Source organism: Pleurodeles waltl, chromosome 2_1 (genome assembly GCF_031143425.1).
Source record: "Pleurodeles waltl isolate 20211129_DDA chromosome 2_1, aPleWal1.hap1.20221129, whole genome shotgun sequence".
Classification (NCBI taxonomy): Eukaryota; Metazoa; Chordata; class Amphibia; order Caudata; family Salamandridae; genus Pleurodeles; species Pleurodeles waltl.
Window position 1 is genome coordinate 414,413,409 of NC_090438.1, and position 20,622 is coordinate 414,434,030.

Consider the following 20,622-nt stretch of genomic DNA (forward strand, 5'->3'; position numbering starts at 1 on the left):
GAGAGAAAACACTGGTGGTGATCCTGCGCTGAAGGGAATGGCACGGATACCTCTGGGGTACATAGAGAGTTTGAGATTGGAGTTAACAAGTTCTGCATAGCTGAGACTAGCCCTGCAGTTTTCACCCTTTTATATGGGATTTGCAATTCTAAAGGTAATCTGATGACTAGCGTCCAGCAGTGACATGGTGAAAGGAAAGTTGTCCTTTCAGTTTACTGGCAAATTTGTAAAACTAATATATATATACCTGAAGGGTAATTTAGCATTTTGATAGATGGTTCAATATTTTTTAGGGCTGTTTTGACATTATAAACCATGAAAATGAACATGTAGTTTATAAATTTGTCAATATAGAATCATATCACAAATGTTATCCATTATGTGTTCATTTTAATTTTACCAGAATTTCAAGATGTCAATCTAGGGCCATATGCCATTGTCTATTTTTATTTTACTTGCTTATTTTGGGGTAGCCAGCTTGAAAAAGCTGTTTTCTTTAAAGCGCCGCTAACAATGAACACTAACTAGAATAGTTAGTTTTGTTCAAGCTTCATGAATAAATAGCTGATGAACCAATAAACAATTGAAAGAGCCAGCAGATTCATGCAAGTCTGTGGGTCCAGCGTTTACTGAACAATTATAAATTGATCACATTGCAAATTGATAGTAATGTGAGTTACATATTTTTCAGATTTCCCAAAGATGTTTTTTTTCTAGCTCAAATGGATGAAAATTGTACTGCTAGAGAATGTGCACATACTTTGCTTTTTTGATTAATAATTTAGATTGTTCTGTCATGTTTTTTCCCCTGCATACCAAATATACAAAATAACCCTGACAGTGTGACTAATCCTCCCTTCAAGTTCATGTTGGTCATACTAAGGCCCTCATTCATAATTTTTGGCGCTAAACCCGGGCGTCAAATTTATGGGATGATGATAGCCGGTGGTAAGGCCCGGCTAGCGTCATAAAAAAGGACGCTAGCTGGGTGGGGGAGGCGTAGAGAGAACAGGGTGTTTAGCGTCAAAGGATGACACTAGTATGAGCAGAGGCATAAACAATGCCTCTAACCAGACTAGTGTCAGTTTCTGACATTAAAACCCCATGGACATGACTCCTGTCTAAAGTAAGACAGGAGTCATACCCACCAGCCCAATAGCCATGCCCAGGGGACATATGTTCTCTGGGCATGGCCTTTGGGCCCAGTGCCATGTAGGGAAGCCCAAGTTAGGGCCCCCTATGGCACCACGGAAAAAGAAATGACTTAACTAAACTTACCTATACTTTCCTGGGATGGGGTCTCCCATACTCTGCTGTCCCTCTGGTGTGGGTGGGGGTGTCCCTGGGGATAGGGAAGGGCACCTGTGGGCTCTTTCCATGGTTTGTGATCTTGGAAAAAGGCCCACAGGTCCCCTAATTCCTGTTCTGACCCAGGTGTTAAATAATGTTGCTAATCAAGCTGAGCACCATTATTTAGGCCTGCCTCCTTCCCATGCACCATTTTTGCACCTGAGGATAAATAAGGTGCCTAAGCCTCTGAGTAATTTTTTGCCCGGGAACGCCTACCTTGCGTCTCATTGACGCAAGGTAGTTTTCTGCAAGCAAAAAATGAATTTAACTCCAATATGTTTACGCTAGACGGGTCTAGTGCCAAAATATAAATATGGAGTTAAGTTTGCACTGAAATAGCTTCAAACAAATGACGCTATTTCAGCACAGAGTATAAATATGCCCCTAACTTCGATAGGAAACAGATGGATTTTCCTGAGAGGAAAAGCTTTGGTGTCTATTTGGTGACTAATTCTTTTCACCATTACCATGTCTGTCTATGGTGCTTTACCATTGTCATGAGGAAAGATGCAAAGGCAGCGTTAAAAGTGACCTTATGAGTATGAAGCTTTTGCAAGTTTTAAGAATAATAAAGGAGAAATGATAAAGTGAAAAAGAAAAGAAGAATGCAAACAAAAATAAAATAAAAATATATATAAGAATAAATGTGTGAAGCCCACAAATCATAGGAGAGAAGAGTACATTGTTATTGCATAGAGAAATAAGGGTAAATCATTGTAAATACTCTAACAATAACAACATAACAATAATAATCATGAGGTCAGAGAAGTTCAAGTTGGTTGAACATTCTCAGCAGTAACAGCAGATACACATATACACTTTTTTGATACATTATTAAAACAGCATATTATTGGAAGCCAAAATGTTTCTCTACTAAAAGCAATAATGGCAATCCCACAAATGCATCCTATAAACTATTATGATAACATACTGCTTACCCCCATGTTTTAAAAGTGATAGTTGAGGCACATTTCCAATTCATCACTATTTGATGCAAAGCAATAAAGGGTCATAATTGTGAAATAGGGTTAGGGTTAGTGCTAGGCTGCATAGAAATATAAAAGAAAGGATAAAAGATGATTCAGTATGTCAAATCAACTGGATTTGTCTCCAAACTGTATGCTAGAACGCTAAGGTAGGGCGCACTTGAAAAACATCCGAAACATGTAATTATTAGGATGAGCACAAGGACAACAAGATGGCAGATGTGAGTGGAGATAATTTCGTGAGCAGTAACGGAGTAAAATATATATATATATATATATATATATATATATATAGTTATAAACACACACACACACATATATATTCATATGCTACAAACAGTTCCACCGTAATACCGGCTTCATCCATCAGTCGTGGCTGGTGCTGGCAAACGAGTGTGGATCCTGTTTATAATTGACAGATCAATCCTTCAACGATGTAACACCAAAAGGGAAAGCCGCACTCAATGTGTCATCATCTTTTTAAAAGTTTTTATTTGGCTACTTGTTTCAACCTGAAAGCATCTTCGTCATGTCCTGATTTGAAAATTTTTGCCCAATCCACTGTGAACATATATACACTGACCTTAACAAACATAGAAGAAATATATATACTCTCTCTCCACCTTTTTAAACAGTCACATACATAAATTGTGCAAAAACGTTTTTGGTCTTAAAAGAAAGAAAAATGTCAATGTAATTTGAATTCAAAATCAATAATAAAATTACAAAAACTTACTAAGATATCTCAAAATATATACATACATATCCCACAAGATACTATTGTTTTTATAATATCAGCACTAATTAATTTTGAGATTCGAACATCTTTTCAAAATGCAGGACTAGTGGACAATTGAACCTTTTCAGGCAGAAGCATGTCACATATCCAAATTATTCATTTTCTGTATTATAATTAATCACGCTGTCTATAACATATTACTTATGACACTTTGCCACTTAGTCTTATTTCATGTAAAAATCAATGCACAATTTCATTTTTGATATCGGACTTTAGATAATGCATCAGCCATGTAAAGAAAGGAAAAACCAGAAAAGAGAAGAGACTAAGAGAAATGAATAACACCTTAACTCCAAATAAAGTGAACTAAATAACCCATGTATACACAATTTCCACGTTTTACTCAAAGTGATTCAGTGGAAGCATATAAGAAATCCAATCAGGGAAAAACCTCTTTAGATATGAAACTGGAAACTACAAATGAACACTAAAGAGAAAAAAGAGACAAAAAAGGAGACCAAGAATGAAAACAGCCACAGTAGCATAAACAATAACAAATATGAGGGCTACAGATAACTAGGGGCCACATGTACTTAGCTTTCTTCTTGTCACAAACAGCCCGATTCACAGAATCTGGCCATTTGCGACAAGAAAAAAAGCATTTTGGCATGTACAGACCCTATTTTGCGATTGGGTAATCTATTTACTGAATCGCAAAAAAGGTTTGTGAGTCTCGGTTAGGAAGTGACGTTACCTTCCTAATTGTGAGTTGCAATGCGATGTAGGATTGTTTTGTGAGCGTGAATGCAGCCACAAAACAATCGCAGTTAGCACCAATTTCAAATTGCTGCTAACCCATTCACAAACGGTGAATGGTAACGGAAATGTTTTTTTCATTTTTGTTTTTGAAATGCATCCCATTTTCCTTTAAGAAAAACAGGATGAATTTAAAAAAACTGCTTTAGCTAAAGCAGTCATATACATGGTGGTCTGCTGTCCCCAGCAGGCCACCATTCCTGAGAGTTCAGCCATTCCCAATCGAGTCATAAATTGTGACCTACCTCATAAATATTAATGAGGTAGGTCATTTGCGACCCCATTGGGAATCACAAACAGTGTGAAGTACACTGATGTAGATATGGTTTTGCAACTCGCAATTTGCGACTCACAAATGAGTCACAAATTGCGAGTCGCAAAACTCTGAGTCGTACATCTGGCCCTTAATGCTGTCACATCAGTCGACGTGTACATAAAGCTCATCAACCTCATTCAACCCTCTAGGCGATTTGCTCCTGAGAAGGATGATATATTCTGATTACTTAATTTCAATCTCCTTTCTCTATCTCCACCACAAATAATCTTCTCAATCCTATCAATGCCAAAAAACATCAAACATCAGCATCTTGATTATGCACTTTAGCTCAATGTCTGGCAACAGGTTAAGAAACATCATTATTTTTAACTGCTCTGTAATGGTCAAGAACCCTCTATTTAGCAGGACCAATACTACTACCTACATATTGAAATCCACAAGGACACTGTAAAACATAAACACAATGATCTGACAGGCAGGAGATGAATTTGTTTATCTGTTTAGTCTCCCCCAAAACTGTCCTATATGTCTTACTGATTTTATTTCTCTTACATGCCTTGCATCTCCCACATTTGTAAAATCATTTCTCATCATTAAACCAACCCAGAATTTGTGCTTTATATACTTAAATATCTATGCACCAGAAAATCTCACAATGATCTCGGTTTGCGATAAGTGAACTGTGGAGAAGAGGCCAAAGTCTTCCCTATCACAAGGTCCTGTTTGACTATATTCCAGTGTTTTGTTACCATCCTCTTAATAGCTGTACTCTCACAATTGAAAGTTGTTCTTGCTCTCACTTCTTCCTGATTTGCCACATTCTCCCTTCTTTTTACCAAAAGAGTTTTCCTGGTGACTTTTGACGCTTTCTCACTTGCTTCCCTGAGGACATTCCTAGAATAACCTCTTTCTATGATGCTCTCAATCATTCTCCCAGCTTCCTCTTTGCAAGCCTGTTGCATACTGCAATTTCTTTTGGCCCTAAGTAATTCTCTGTAAGGGATACTCCACTTTAAATTTGCAGGATGATAACTACTCGCATGAAGGATACTATTCCCTGCTGTGCCTTTACGATGTAACATGGTCTGCAATTTATCTCCCTCAACCTCTAGTGACTCATCTAGGGAGACTATTTTTGTAGGATGTACTTAACAGGTGAATGCCAAATTCAAAGTATTCCGGGAAATATGTCCCAAAAACTCATTCAGTTCCTGCTGTGTTCCCTCGCAGATGATGAAACGTTAATCTATATATTTAGTCCAGATAGAGATATGTCTAGTCCATTTTTCATTTTCATTTTCATTTGTGTGGCCTACCACCACCTCATGAAAATCCTGGCATAACAAAGCAACTTCCCATCGCTGTCCCGACCAACTGGTGAGGTGATACCAAGTATCATGGAAGACAAAGAAATTATTGTTGAAATAGAATTTTAGCAACTCCAATAACATCATGGAATGATCATATTTACAGATTGTCATATCACAGAAGAAATATCTACATGTCTGGATCCCCAGGTCATGCTCAGTGCAGGTATACAGTGACACTACATCCATGGTTCCAAGTACAAAATGTGGCTCCCACGGAATTCCATCTATTTTGGTAATAAAATCCATATTGTCCCTGCAATAAGATGGTAAGGCCAAAACATAGGGAAGAAGGAAAAAGTCAAGATACAGGAAAGTATGTTGAAGACGATTATTATTTGCAGAAATAATCAGTTTCCCTGGTGGATTCTCCTTATCTTTACGCACCCGGAGTGCGATGTTTTACTTTGCTGGAGCTATATAGATAGATAGGTAGATAGATAGATAGATAGATAGATAGATAGATAGATAGATAGATAGATAGATAGATAGATAGATAGATAGATAGATAGATAGATAAAGCATGCAGAGATTGTCAAAAGTAATAGCGTTCACTCAGGAACGTTGCTGATAAATTTTACTGCACTGTTCATTACGCGTTTCGCCCACCAAACAGGCTCACATGAACAGAAACTTTTTAGAAAGTGCATTCAACCACTAAGGCCCATATTTATGGGAAAATTATGGAGCATGGTGCTGTACCAAAATTGGCAGCCCCATGCTCCATTATTTTCACAATGCAGGGATGCCCCCTGTGCTGGCGCTAAATTTAGCTGCCAGTGCCACTGCAAGCATCCGTGCACCATTGTCCAAGGATGTCTGTATTGAGGGGTGTGATTGTTTATGTGCGGGAAGGTGTCCTTCCCACACATAAACAATCACTAATGGCAGAATGCAGCACACACAGAAGTGCCAAAGTGACGTTTTGAAATTATTGTTTATGTGCAGTAAGGGACACCTTCACACACATAAACAATAATTTCTAACACTTTGCTCTTTCTATGCATCCTAAAGAATGCAGCACACATAGAAAAAGCAAAAAATGTGGAGGAATAAAAGTATTCCTTCTCGTTGCCCCTTGCTAACAACACCCCTGGGGTGGCTTTAGGTTTTGGCGCTGCCTCAGGTTTATGAAATCTTGTAAATCTGAACCAGCATCAAAATGCAATTGGTGTTGCTGTGACATGCCCACAGCAACACCCATTGCACAACCTTCTGATGCAGAAAACTGTGTTGGAGGGTCCCGTATTTACAAGGAGGTTCAATACCACAAAAAGTGGCGTTACACCTCCTTGTAAATATGGATCAGAGGTAAGCACCACTGGAGCGTCACCTAAAGAATGCCCCTCAGGCCCTCATTACAAGTTTGGTGGTCGACGAGACAACGGCCAAACTTGTGGGGATGAGACCACCTTTAACCAAGCAGCTTCACTCCCGGTTGTATTAAAATGTTCCCAATGGGCTGACTGAAGAGAAAAGCTTATTACGACATTCGCCCAGTCAGCCTGGCAGGAACAGTGAGCCGTAACCCAACAGCACCATCTGAATTTGCGCTGTCTGCAAAGCAGACAGTGCGCATTCAGCGGGTTTTGTTAGAGGAGCCCGGCACTGCCAAAGACATGGTCGTGGGCAGTGCAGGGGCCCTCCTGTGGTCTCCAGTACTTCTTTTCAGCCAGCCTTTTCATGGCATTTAAACTGCCATGAAAAGCGCGACAGAAAGAGAACTCGTGATCAGCATGGCAGCGTTGAGGCTGATCCCAATTCCGCCTGAAATCAGCCTGTCAGGAACCTTGTTCGTGGTGGGGACAGAGGTCCCCTGGTGGTCCGACCACCAGGGTCGTAATGTGGTGGTCAGACCGCCTAGAGTGCGGCAGTCTGACCACCACCGCGAGGCTGGCGATCTCAAGATGGCCAGCTTCCTAATGCAGCCCTATGTGTCCATGAACATAAACAAAGTTCTACTATGAGCACGTGTACGAGAAACCAGCCCCCATATTGAAGTGAAGTATAAACCGTTACCATTCATAGGTAAATAAACATCCCTCTGAGGTTGGTTATGATGGTTACACAAACACTCAGCTGTTCAATAATGAACCATTAAACAATAAAGGCCATAAATCACCTTTAGAAAGGGTCGGAGTTTAAGAGGCATTCTGGTACATAGCAATATTACCCCAACTAAAAGCCTGGGAGACCATATGTTACAAGGCTTTTTTCTGTGTGGAAATTGTAAAGCTTGTAAGAACAATAAAATGGTACCCTGCTCCTGAAGGTGATAAAGAGCTTGTGATGAAACAATTTTTAACGTGTAGGACACAATGGGCCTGATTACAACTTTGGCGGAGGTGTTATTCCGTCCCAAAAGTGACGGATATACCACCAGCCGTATTACGAGTTCCATAGGATATAATGGACTTGTAATACGGCTGGTGGTATATCCGTCACTTTACCGTCACTTTTGAGACGGATTAACACCTCCTCCAAAGTTGTAATCAGGCCCAATATGTTGTGTATATTCTAGAATGCCTGTGCTATCTGTAATATGTAGGGAGCACTACACTCATGGTGAAGAAAAGTGGGATTAAGCATATGAAAGACATCACAAAAAATGATCCCCATTACTCAGTTGCTGACATTTTAAGAGGAAGCGTGATATGCACAGCCTCCTTCTATGCTGTAGAACATATACCACAGAAGGTAAGAGGAGGGTATAGAACACTGAGGTTTCGAAAACATGAATCCAAGTACATATTCGAGCTAGAAACTAAGGCCCATATTTATACTCTTTTTGCGCCACATTTGCGTCATTTTTCGATTCAAAAGCGGCAACAAACTTGCAAAATTCAATTGTATTTTGGCAGTTTGCACTGCTTTTGTGTCAAAAAGTGACGCAAATGCAGCGCAAAAAAAGTATAGATGTGGGCCTAAGATTCAAGAGGATCTGAATGCTGAAGAGAAATTGAACACACACTTATATGAAGATTGATCACAATTGTCTGCGCAGGATTGTACATGGTTGGTTTGTAGTCTACTCTTGTTTATTAAATTTTTCTAATATTATATGTACTTGTTTTTATCTTAGGAGGAAAGGAAGGGGCAGGTGAGAATGCATAAAAATGTGTTCAGGATGGAGCCTGATAGCGCGTCCAGTCTTTATAAATTACTTGTACTTGGACACGACGGAGGTCGGTGAACCTTTTGACCGAGTTGGGTTCTCCTCATCCAAGAATATTCGGAACACTCAAATCAATCATCAATAACCATTTATAATCAATACCCGATATTCAATTAATAATCAAACAACAAATTTATTAAACAGAAAATCAGTAAATAGACACACCATGACCTTTCAGTCATGAATAACCACGCCTGTTTATTAAAGGTTAATGAATTTATTTCCCTAAATTAACAAAGCTAGCACAATATAAGTAAGTCTCAAAATCAAATGATATACGTATACAAACATTACCAGCTGTCCACAGCGACGGAAGAAACGCAATCTACGCAAAATCTGGCTTGTAATGCACTCGGTTATAGCAATGCAAATCACTAATACAAGTAACTGAATTTGACTAATTGCATACATCAGTCAGCATAACAAGATTTCAATTTAGCATGGTGCATCAGATGAATACCTCGACTAGCCTCTAATTAGCATTGGCATGTGGGGCTTCATGCAAAACGAATTTAGTCAACACAAATTTAGAAAACTTCTAGCTTGGGTTCTGTCAAAATAAGCAGTTGGTACCTAAGAAGGAAAACACAATGCATAATACAATTATCCTTTCATATTTACCAAATACAATCAGCATTCAAGGAAAAGTCTTCGTCCTTCAGATACCGGTTCGATCAGCATGGGGCAGATTTCAAAGGGGCAAAGTTAAAGCAAGTTTCCTTGTGACAGCAAGGAGAATGGGCAAAATTTTACTGCATGGACAAGACGGGGCAAAATTAAAGTTAAGGTCTCTAGGGTGAGAATTCTTAAAGTCTCTTTCTCTGCGACAGAGAAAAGGCTTCAAAGTGTCATTTAAAATGGCGTCTTGCATCTGGCTTCAAAATGGCATCAAAGAAAATGGCTGACTTCTCTTTGTCCGGTGGGTTTCAGTAAGAAACGTTCCAAATTCTTCAGGGTCTTCCATTGGAGGGTTCATAGGGTGGCTTCCTTTTGACCAATGAATAGTGTCTTTCTCTTAGTACTCATTTATGCATAAGGTGTCCTTGGAGCCTTGGAACACAAGTTGCAACAAAGTTTGCCAATTACTTCTGTATCAGTGTCTTTATTGTCTGCACCTGCAGAAACTGACCTTGCTTCAAAGGGGATGAAACTAGCCTAGCACAAAACCTTCATTTCTACTGGAAAAATACAACCTTAAAGTAAAAAAAAATGTTTTGTTAATACAAGTGAAAACCACACAGTTAAATTTGAGACCAGGCAACTAGGCCAAAGCCTCTGCTAAAGTTAAGCTAAGCATATAACAGTTTCAACAAGAAAATCATGGAATACATCTGCAATTATGACGGATTACTACATTGTCAATTCTTCATGATTAATTAAGCTCGTTTATAATAATGGCGAACTACCTCGTGGGCACATCTTCCCACGTACATTATTTTTCTTTGCTAAAATCACACTACCTTATACAATTTTGATACATGTTATATGAATATTTGTTAGTCTTTCTTTTTCTGCTTCATCAACCCCTATCCTTTTCTTCAACTTGAGCAATGGGAGAATTACACACAGATAAGAATTTATTTTCTCCTTTATTCACAAGTCTTTTTGCATGTTTTTCATAATTTCCCATCTTCAGATGTTGGTAATATCTTGAATGCAATTTTGTAGGACATATGGATTATACATTGATTGTTCTCTACAGAGATATGTGGGCTTGTAGCATGTGTATGGGACACCAATCTCAGACAGTGTACTTAGTTTGTACGCTGGTTGAGGGGACCAACACCATGCAGGTTTCAGAGTCTGCGACTTTTTCGGCAGCTGGTTATGAAATTGTACACATTAGTATTATGTTTTATGTACAGAGAAGTGGGTAGTATTAGAGAATGAGGTTGTGTGTTTATGGAATTTGTATGGAATAGCCACAATTTATTTTAGTCACTGTTTGTGTAGAGTAACTACATTTGGACTAATTTGGAATATGTAGGGGCATATTTAACCAATGTGGTGCTGCACTGTGTGCAGCGCCACTTTCCTCGCACCCTTGACTGCCCCCCTACAGCCACCATTTGTGTGCTGTATCCAAAATACAGTGCATTATGATGCAGGGTAGTAGGCAATAGCATAATTTTTTATGATGCTATTGATGTACTCTGCAGGAATATAGCCAAAATGTTGGTGCTACTCCTGCAGAGTACTTAGGGGACCATTGTAAACAATGGTGTGCCACCTTTTCCTTTTAACACCTGCTTTGAGCAGGTGTTAAGGGGCTTATTTGTAGGCCCCTATCGCCACCTTGCTCCATGATAACATAATTTATTTTTACATTAATGTCGCCCAATGAGGCCAAAATCCCTCCACTGTATTTACAGGGTGGCGCAATGCATGTATTGCGCCACCCTGTAGCCTTCTGCGCAACATTATGCCTGCGCCAGGCATAATGTGTGCAAAGGGGGAATTCCCCCATTAGGGGAGCTGGTAAAATTGTGCAGGGAAATATATGGGATTTCTTTGCACCATTTATTACGGCACTTTTACAGCCTGCGCAAAGCAGGTGTTAAAAGGGGGCTTCCATTCTTTAGAATGGGCCCCTATGTTCTCTGCAGGAGTAGCGCCAACAAGCAGAGTACATCAATAGAGCCAAAATGACTTTACTGCCCCCTACCCTGCACCATGCTGTGTTGTGTTGTAAATACGGCGCACATATGATGGCAGTAGGTTGGTGCTAAGGGGCACAGGGAAAGTACCACTTTCCATAAATCTGACCATAAAGGTGGCAGAAAAATGACACAAGGAAATCTGTCAGATTGTGGGGGAACACCCCCTTTGCATATATTATGCCTGGCGCATGCATAATGTGGCACAAAGAGTAACAAAGTGGCACAATGCAAGGAGGTGTAATGCCACAAAACTGTTGTGTTATACCTCCTTGTAAATATGGAGCATGAAAAGTGACGCGTCGACGGCGCTAGGGCTGTTAAATATGCCCCATAATATCTTTTCAACAGGCTTATTTTAATGGCTGTTGTCTGCATGATAATGTTGTTTTTTTATGCTTCACCAGGGTTTTGAATACAACTACCATCCCAACTAGATGAAATCTGTCGGATTAACTGCCAGAAAATCACGGATTACGTTTATGACTTTTTCACCAATCCTTTGCTTAATTCTTCATTCATAATTGACAATTTAACTAAGTAATAATTTCCTGCAAGTGGCTCACACTCTCGTGTTTGCTGTCAAAGACATTATTCACTTCATTCAGTGAATGCGGTTTTGCTATGTACGATTGTTACCCTATTGACGGTGGATAATTCTGTTATGTGTGTCCCAAATACTAGAATTCCTCTGTTCTGAGGCAGACGCTCTTTGAATCTAAAATAACCACTAGAGGGCAGAAAAAGATCACTGCAAAACCATTCAGACCACTTTCATATTATAACAGAAACTACTGTATTGATTCATCTTTCTGATAATCACATTTTTGTCTCGAGTATTATAATAAATGTGTGCAAGTATGATGCAGACAGGATAGTTGCATGATTGCATGATTGCAGAAGGCCAATATTATGTTTTTGGATAACATGGACTTGATTTATACTTTTTAGCGCCGCATTTGCGTCATTTTTTGACTCAAAAGCAGCGCAAACGTTCAAAAATTCAATTGCATTTTGTAAGTTTGCGCCGCTTTGGCCCTAAAAAATTATAAATCAGGCCCTATATTTCTAAGTAGAGGCAAATTGAATTCAAAACTGTTCTAGGGAATGTTTTTTCCCTGTAGAAATGAAAGTAGTAAACAGAAACAGGAAGGAGCGACAAACAATACATTTTTATGTGCGGTAATTTAACAAAATACGGCATGTTCTATAACTGGTTTTAAAAATACGATGTGTATCGTAAACTAATTTAGAACGCATCTTATTGCAGGGTTCTGTGACATGCTGTTTCATCACAAAGTTGAAGATTTGATTTCCCAAAAGGGCACTGCAATTTAACAGTAATATTTGCAATGACAAACCTCATGGATAAGAAAATTATATTGCCCTACATACACCATTAGTGCATCTCATGGTGGCATCCCGTTTTTTGAGGACAACATTGTCCAAGAAAGAAGTGTGTGGCAAGTTTTACTCTTGTTAAAGTATGTCGGGCACAGCTGTCTTTTGTCCATATTTGACTATTCAGCTTTTTAGGGTCGAGTGTGCAAGCGCGCTGGCCCCTGTTGTACTCTTTGTCACTAATGAGCACAGGAATCGGTAGGTTGTGCATGTTTATTCTTCAAAGAAGGAAATGTCGAACAAGTAGTTTCCTTACAAAGTAATAGCCCCGTCTGCAACGGACCTGCCGCCTCTTCTCCTGTCGCCTCCTTCTCAACTGCCCATGAATCCTTCCCCACATTCATTCCACAACATTCACTCCTCAACATTCTCCCATGCGCCGGCTCACGCTTATCACGCGCGAGCCAATTACATATAACAAAGATCTTATCTACAATACAAACAACACATCGTTCCCTTCACATTTGTTGATTTCTTTTTTTTTTTTTTTTTACATATAATGTGATAATGAAAGTACTACTACATGCCTATAGCTATAAGAGACTTAAAACATACAGGGGGTCATTCTGACCCTGGCGGTAATTACCGCCATGGCGGAGGTCGGCGGTAGCACCGCCAACAGGCTGGCGGTGCACCGCTGGGCATTCTGACCGCGGCGGTTCAGCCGCGGCCAGAAACGGAAAGTCGGCGGTGTCCCGCCGACTTTCCGCTGCCCTTGAGAATCCTCCATGGCGGCGGAGCGGATTCTGACACCCCCTATCGCCATCCAGTTCCTGGCGGTTCTCCCGCTGGGAACAGGATGGCGGTAGGGGGAGCCGCGGGGCCCCTGGGGGCCCCTGCAGTGCCCATGCCAATGGCATGGGCACTGCAGGGGCCCCCGTAAGAGGGCCCCAAAAAGAATTTCAGTGTCTGCCTAGCAGACACTGAAATTCGCGACGGGTGCAACTGCACCCGTCGCACCTTCCCACACCGCCGGCTCAATTCTGAGCCGGCGTCCTCGTGGGAAGGGTGTTTCCCGCTGGGCTGGCGGGCGGACTTTCGGCGGTCGCCCGCCAGCCCAGTGGGAAAGCCAGAATGACCGCCGCGGTCGTTTGACCGCGGAGCGGTCTTTCGGCGGGAACCGCGTGGCGGGCGGCGACCGCCGTCCACCGCGGTCAGAATCACCCCCACAATGTTAGAATTTTCTTCTTAATAAATCTTATACACATGTCGTAACAATGCTAAAAATAATATAACCTGTAATATTTGATCCAATACACTTACTGAGACCAAGTTACATACATAGTCATCAAGTTTTTCTGGTCTTGTGATCCTCCTGCCACACCTGCTAAATTTATTCTTCACACCAGTCATGTCGCTGTTCCGTACATTGTCTCCTTTATCCCTCATCTCAGTCCTGCGCTCCTCTTGTGTAGGAAAAACGCTGCTTCTACCAGCCTGAGCAGCCTGTGCAACATTGGCACGTTGTATCAGAACACCAACCACACCTTGCAAACTCTTTTTATTCCCAGCATCGTCATACATTAGCCAGTCAGTTTCAACCAAACCTCTCCCCTCATTACCTTTGTACAGGGAGACTCTGCTTAGATGCCATACTTTTACATCCTCAAGTTGTACTGCATTACACAAAATGTTTATAACCTTTAAAGGAGGATAGAATTTTCCCTTTTCATATTTCCTGAAACCTGGAACCCTAACCAAATCACACACCTGTATTCCTACACTTTAGCATTTATGTTTTGCATCATAGTACTCTTTCGAACAAATGTGTGCTTTTTAAATATTTTTCCTAACCCCTTCGCTAGTCTAACTGCTTTTCCTACCATGGATCATCCAACCAACATTGTCTTTCCTCAATAGAACCCTTCCTCTCATTATCTCAAAGGGGCTGTGACCAGCCCACTACTAAAAAACATATGAGACACCATGGCCCATATTTATACTTTTTGACGCAAACCAGCGCCGGCACTGGTTTGCATCAAAAATTTTACCACCAACTAATGCCATTCCTACGCGCCATGCGGGAGCCTTATTTAAGGAATGACGTTAGCCGGCGCTGCGGACTGGTGTGAGTAAAAAAAAAAGACTCAAACCAGGTAGCGCCGGCGTAGGGGAAAATGGGGGTTGTGCGTCAAAAAATGGTGTAAGTCAGGTCTGAGGCAAAAATCATGCCTCAAACCGGACTGCGCCATTTTTGGACTTACAAGCCCCATTGAAATGACTCCTGTCTTAGCAAAGACAGGAGTCATGCCCCCTTGCCCAATGGCCATACCCAGGGGACATCTGTTCCCTGGGCACGGCCATTGGGCACAGTGCCATGTAGTGGGGCCCAAAATAGCCCCCCCCCTATGCCACTTTGAAAAAGTTTAAAAAAATTCTTACCTCAGCTCACCTGTACTGACCTGGGATGGGTCCCCTCATCCAGGGGTGTCCTCCAGCGGTGGGCGAGGGTGGCAGGGCGTGTCCCTGGGGGCAGGGAAGGGCACCTCTGGACTCCTTCTGAGCCCACAGGTCCCTTAACGCCTGCCCGGACCCAGGTGTTAAAAAACGGTGCACATCAGGCTGTGCGCCGTTTTTTAAGGCCCACTGCGTAGTATGCGTCAAAATGATGCTGGAGTATAAATAAGGCACACAGGCCATAAAGTCATTTTTCGGGCGGGAACGCCTACCTTGCATATCATTAGCGCAAGGCAGTTTCCCGCATCCAAAAAATAATGCACACAGTGGAATTTTGACGTCCGCGGGGTCGGGCGTCAGAGTTTAAATATGGGGCAAGGTTTGCGCCGAATATGTGTCAAAATTTGGGATGCACATTCGGCGCAAACAGAGTATAAATATGCCCCCATGTTTTCCGTATGGTTTCTGGACTTCTTTTTCTTTTTATTTTGTAGGCAGCGCGATCTCACTGGTCAGTAATCTAGCGCTTTTCATGACTACCAGTTAAATTCTATTGTTTATCCTAGCGCTCCTTCTGAATTCAAGCTTTTAAACAGTGTGATCGCGCCCGGTTATATTTTATTATTTATTTGTAATTTTTTTGTGATTTTATCTCTGCCCCTATCCCCACACCTGCCTGCCCCTCCCCTTGTTATCTCATGGTGTCACTTTTGTTATCAGTGCACGCCTGTTTTAAGCTTCTTTTATATCTCCGATGTTGTTTCTGTATATGTGTGCGTACACATGACTGTCCATGCTACAGGCCTGGAGTGATGAATGCTGAGATCAAAGACTAGAGCGAAGCACAATCTCTGAACAAGGCATAATTGATATAGCAAACCAAAAGGAGAAAAGAATTCTGTTGATGATGTACTTGTACCCTGCAAGGTGGCTTTAAAAAAAAAAGTGACTGTTGTTTATTTAGAGACGGCGAGAGCGTGTACAGGAGGTAAGGGGAGGGGGGGAAATGCCAGGTATTTGAAAACGTGCAGGCTACCAAGGCCTACTTTCTGTGTGTGTGGCAGCCAGCAGGGCCTTCTGTTTGTTAGTGTGTCCCAGAAGCACATATTTTCAGTGAGTCCAGCTGGCAGGGCATGCTTTCTGCACGCTCCTGCATTCGTGTCATCTTGGCATACTTACTCTTGCGTGAAGTCTTTGTTCCCTATGTATTGCTCTTTTTTGCTTTAGCTTCGCAGCCGCTTCAGGGAGCTAGCAGCGATGTATGTATAGCAAACGCTAGATTTCTAGGGAAATCTTCGAAATGCCAGATTAGAACTTGATTTTGCCTCTGCCATGGTATAGATGAGTACATCCACCCCCCTCCACCCCTGCCCCCACCCCATATCACTTGAACAGTTAGGGCCATATTTATACTTTTTGACGCAAAACTGCGCTAACGCAGTTTTGTGCCAAAAAAATTAGCGCCGGCTAACGCCATTCTGAAGCGCCATGCGGGCGCCGTATTTATTGAATGGTGTTAGCCGACCGGCGCTGCCAGGTGTGTGTGAAAAAAAACGACGTACACCAGGCAGCGCCGGCGTAGGGAAAAATGGCGTTTGGGCGTCCCAAAATGGGGCAAGTCAGGCTGAGGCAAAAAAATCGTCCTAACCCGATTTGCGCCATTTTTTTTGGGCACCCAGATGCCATTAACATGACTCCGGTCTTAGCAAAGACAGGAGTCATGCCCCCTTGCCCAATGGCCATGCCCAGGTGACTTCTGTCCATGGTCATTGGGCATAGTGGCATGTAGGGGGGCACAAATCAGGCCCCGTTATGCCACAAAAAAAAATAAAAAAAAATACTTACCACACCTTACCTTTTCTTCCCTGGGATGGGTCCCTCCATCCTTGGGTGTCCTCCTGGGGTGGGCTAGGGTGGCAGGGGGTGTCCCTGGGGGCAGGGGAGGGCACCTCTGGGCTCATTCTGAGCCCACAGGTCCCTTAACGCCTGCCCTGACCAAGGCGTTAAAAAGAGGTGCAAATGCAGGGTTTTTTGCCCCGCCCACTCCCGGGCGTCATTTTTGCCCGGGAGTATAAATACCACGCACATGCCTGGGAGTCATTTTTAAAGACGGGAACGCCTACCTTGCATCTCATTAACGCAAGGAAGGTGTTCACGCCAAAAAATGACGCTAACTCCATGAACTTTGGCGCTAGACGCGTCTAACGCCAAAGTATAAATATGGAGTTAGTTTTGCGTCAAATTTGCTTTGAAAAAAACGACGCAAATTCGGCGCAAACGGAGTATAAATATGCCCCTTAAAGTCTTATAGCATCCGTATTTGGGGAAGAATAAAAGCAGTTTGCGATGCGTAGGAGGGACAGTCACGCACAGCAAAATCGGCTTTAAGGAGTATATAATATTTTCCTAGACTTTTTCTTGCGAACCACCGAATCATGCTCATGGCAATCTATTCATGGTGGTGCCCCAATTACAGCTGCAGCTATTGATGGGTGGCCAGCAAAGGCGAAACCAGACCGGTCTTTTTGTTCTGATTAGTCTCCTTCACACTCATGGCGTAGCGTTTTGAATTGGTACCCTTATGTGAAATTGTATTACTTTTATTTTCAGTTGATGTGACAAGAAAAGCCCAGTAAGGAGTTTACAACACTAAAAGCTCTAATTCAAGCAAATACGAGACCCATTGCATTGCAAATGCTTGTTATATCATTTGCCTGCTTTAGTCATTTCATGTAAAGTACATGCTGCCTTTAAATACTTCAGCTCACCAGAGTAACACGTATGAAGATACATACAGCACATTCCTTTGTTCTGCTCCACTGGGTAGGACCATCATTCAGTACATGGTGTAAATTGCAGAGATTACTTAAATCATCAGGTAACCATTGGTGCAGCTGGTGAGGGGCCCACTGATGCTTGATTATTGCTTTATTTTACAGTTCAAACAGCTGTCAGTGGACCCATTTCCTTCTTGCTCTAGGGTCCATTACACACCATTATGATGCTGTCAGTAACTTGCTTACCACAATTTTTCAGCTGTTCAGCATTAACATACTTTATGTATTTATTGTGAAGCATGAGGGCAGAACTACATAAATCTCAGTAAACATTCAAGAGCGGTTTGCGCAATGCTTGGTTCATGCGTGATGCAAACCATTAACTCTTATTTTTGAAGCCATGCAAAACCACTTCATGTGGCTTTGAATGGCTTAAAAATATGGAGTAAGGCATGGCAGCGTAAATCGCTGCATTGCCCTACTCTGCATACGAGAGGCATTGCATGTGTATTACCTATGTGTTCGCTCGCAACTCCTATGGTTTTTTATACATTTCCAGATTTACCAAACCTCATAACCCTGGGGATACGCCAAAAAGATACACATCCCCATGAGAGGCATATGAAGGAGAATCATCTTTATTTATCTGCATTATTTCCTCTTAATATGTGTGCTGCAGAATGCAGCATTCATAGAAAGAGAGGGAGTGGCGATGTTCAAACATGAACAGATATAAATTTATATTTCACTTTAATTCATTGGGATAATATAGATTGAAGATGCAATGTTGCGACAATATTATGGCAATCTAAGCCACACCATATGTCATGTACAGCTTTGACCTACCCATTTGGTGCTTGCAGCCTTTTCCTGGGTCACATGGCTAGATGTCAAATGCGGTTGGCCTTTGTGCATTCTCTCAGACAGTCACGCAATAGGGTTTTGGGTGTTGGCAGGATGTGCCTTCCTGGCACAATGGGTGGGGAGGCAGAGCTTTGCACAGCCCACTTGCACTTCAAAGACACTGCCTCAACTCACACATAAATATCCTCACACTAGCCTATTGTGACTGCAAGTGACATAGGATCAAGGCAGGGAGGCAGAAAGTGTCAAACACGTCTGTGGGGGGAAAACTCTTCCACTTTAGATCTGGCACCAGGTAAACAAGTAAGACCCTCAGAACCACTGTTCAGTTCTCTTCTGGACCTACTGAAGGACTCTCAGAGGACTGCCCTGCTGCCGGTGGCTTAATGTGTACTGCGGAGGACTGCCCTGCTGCACCATGAGGAATGCCTTGATACCAAAAGCTTGCCCCGTTCCCTCAGAGGACTACCATGCTGCTTGAGACCTGCTTTTCTGCTTGAACCTAGGACTTCCAAAGTATTTCTAAGGGCTAGTTAGCTGGCCTCCTGATCAGAGCCTCAAGGACAGAAAAAAATCCAGCTATCTATAATCCGCCTCTGGCACCAGCCTAAATGAGTCCTGAGACTGCAAGTGGTACCCCTCCAGTCCTGGACTCTTGAAAGTGGTTCGATCCATGTCCAGACACAAAAATATAAACTTAGGACTTGGGACATTTTCAACCAGAAAGTGCTCCGAGAACTGAAAGAAGGCTAAAAACTACCCGCTCGCAAATCCATCAAAGTGGCATCACTGGTCAACTTAACTTCACTGTGGCTCATTCTGTATTCTTCTCTGCAGCAGCATATGCTGCTCAGTGAATTCTCAGAGAAGGGGTATCTGGCATAATGGAGCCCTTGTTGGGTGTGGCCTGCAGCATCATCCTGCTGGAGATTTTCAACTTCCATAAAAGAGATGAAGGGGCATATTTATATCTTGTGACACAGGGCAGAGCGGCAAGCCTTCTTGCTGTGCTGCACTGCGTCAAACGAAGAGGGCAGGAATGCACCTGCACCCTATTTACATTATACGGTGCAATCCTGTCATTTTTCCTTGCTCTGGTTCATTTTGGGCTGCCATGCCCCAATGCAGGTGCCCTTGCATCATGGCACAAGGGTGTCTGCATTGCAGGGATGATTGTTGTTATTCAGTAAGGAGCACCTTCTTTTAGCCCATGGAGGAGGCAGAAAATCCTGTTGGCAGGAAGTGGATGATGACATTGGTAGATGAACTGAGCGAAGTCCTAGTAAGAATCAAGATAATGAAAACTATAATGGCGGTGCACCACTGGGTAAACAGGAATTTAAATAAAATATACAGAGTCCAAATCTCCTGTAGTGAGGATGAAACAAATCTTCTTTTTTATTGTTTTTGTGTTTCCTTCCAAATCCAAAGAATATTTTCACAAAGATCTTGTTACAGCATTATAATGACAGCCAACGCGTTTCGCCCATTAACTTAGGGCTTCTTCAGGGCTAAATGTAGTCCAGTTGGTCATAGTTCGAATATTTTTGAAGGCATATTGCTAGTATGCCAGAATGTGTTCAGAAGATCGAACGGGTAGAGTTCATGGCCCTGGGTCCAGTGGAAGGCCAGTAGTGTCAAAAGGAATCCTGCGATGCCTCGCCGACCTAGGTTGTCATATAGTGACACTACAGAGTTCTTTATACCCATCAAGCTTCTTTTTTGCAGCAGGAGCTTTGGTCGTGTTGCACACCATTGATATTTGAATTGATTACCTCTTTTGCACTTGTTGTGGATAGTTAGGAACTTACAGGGA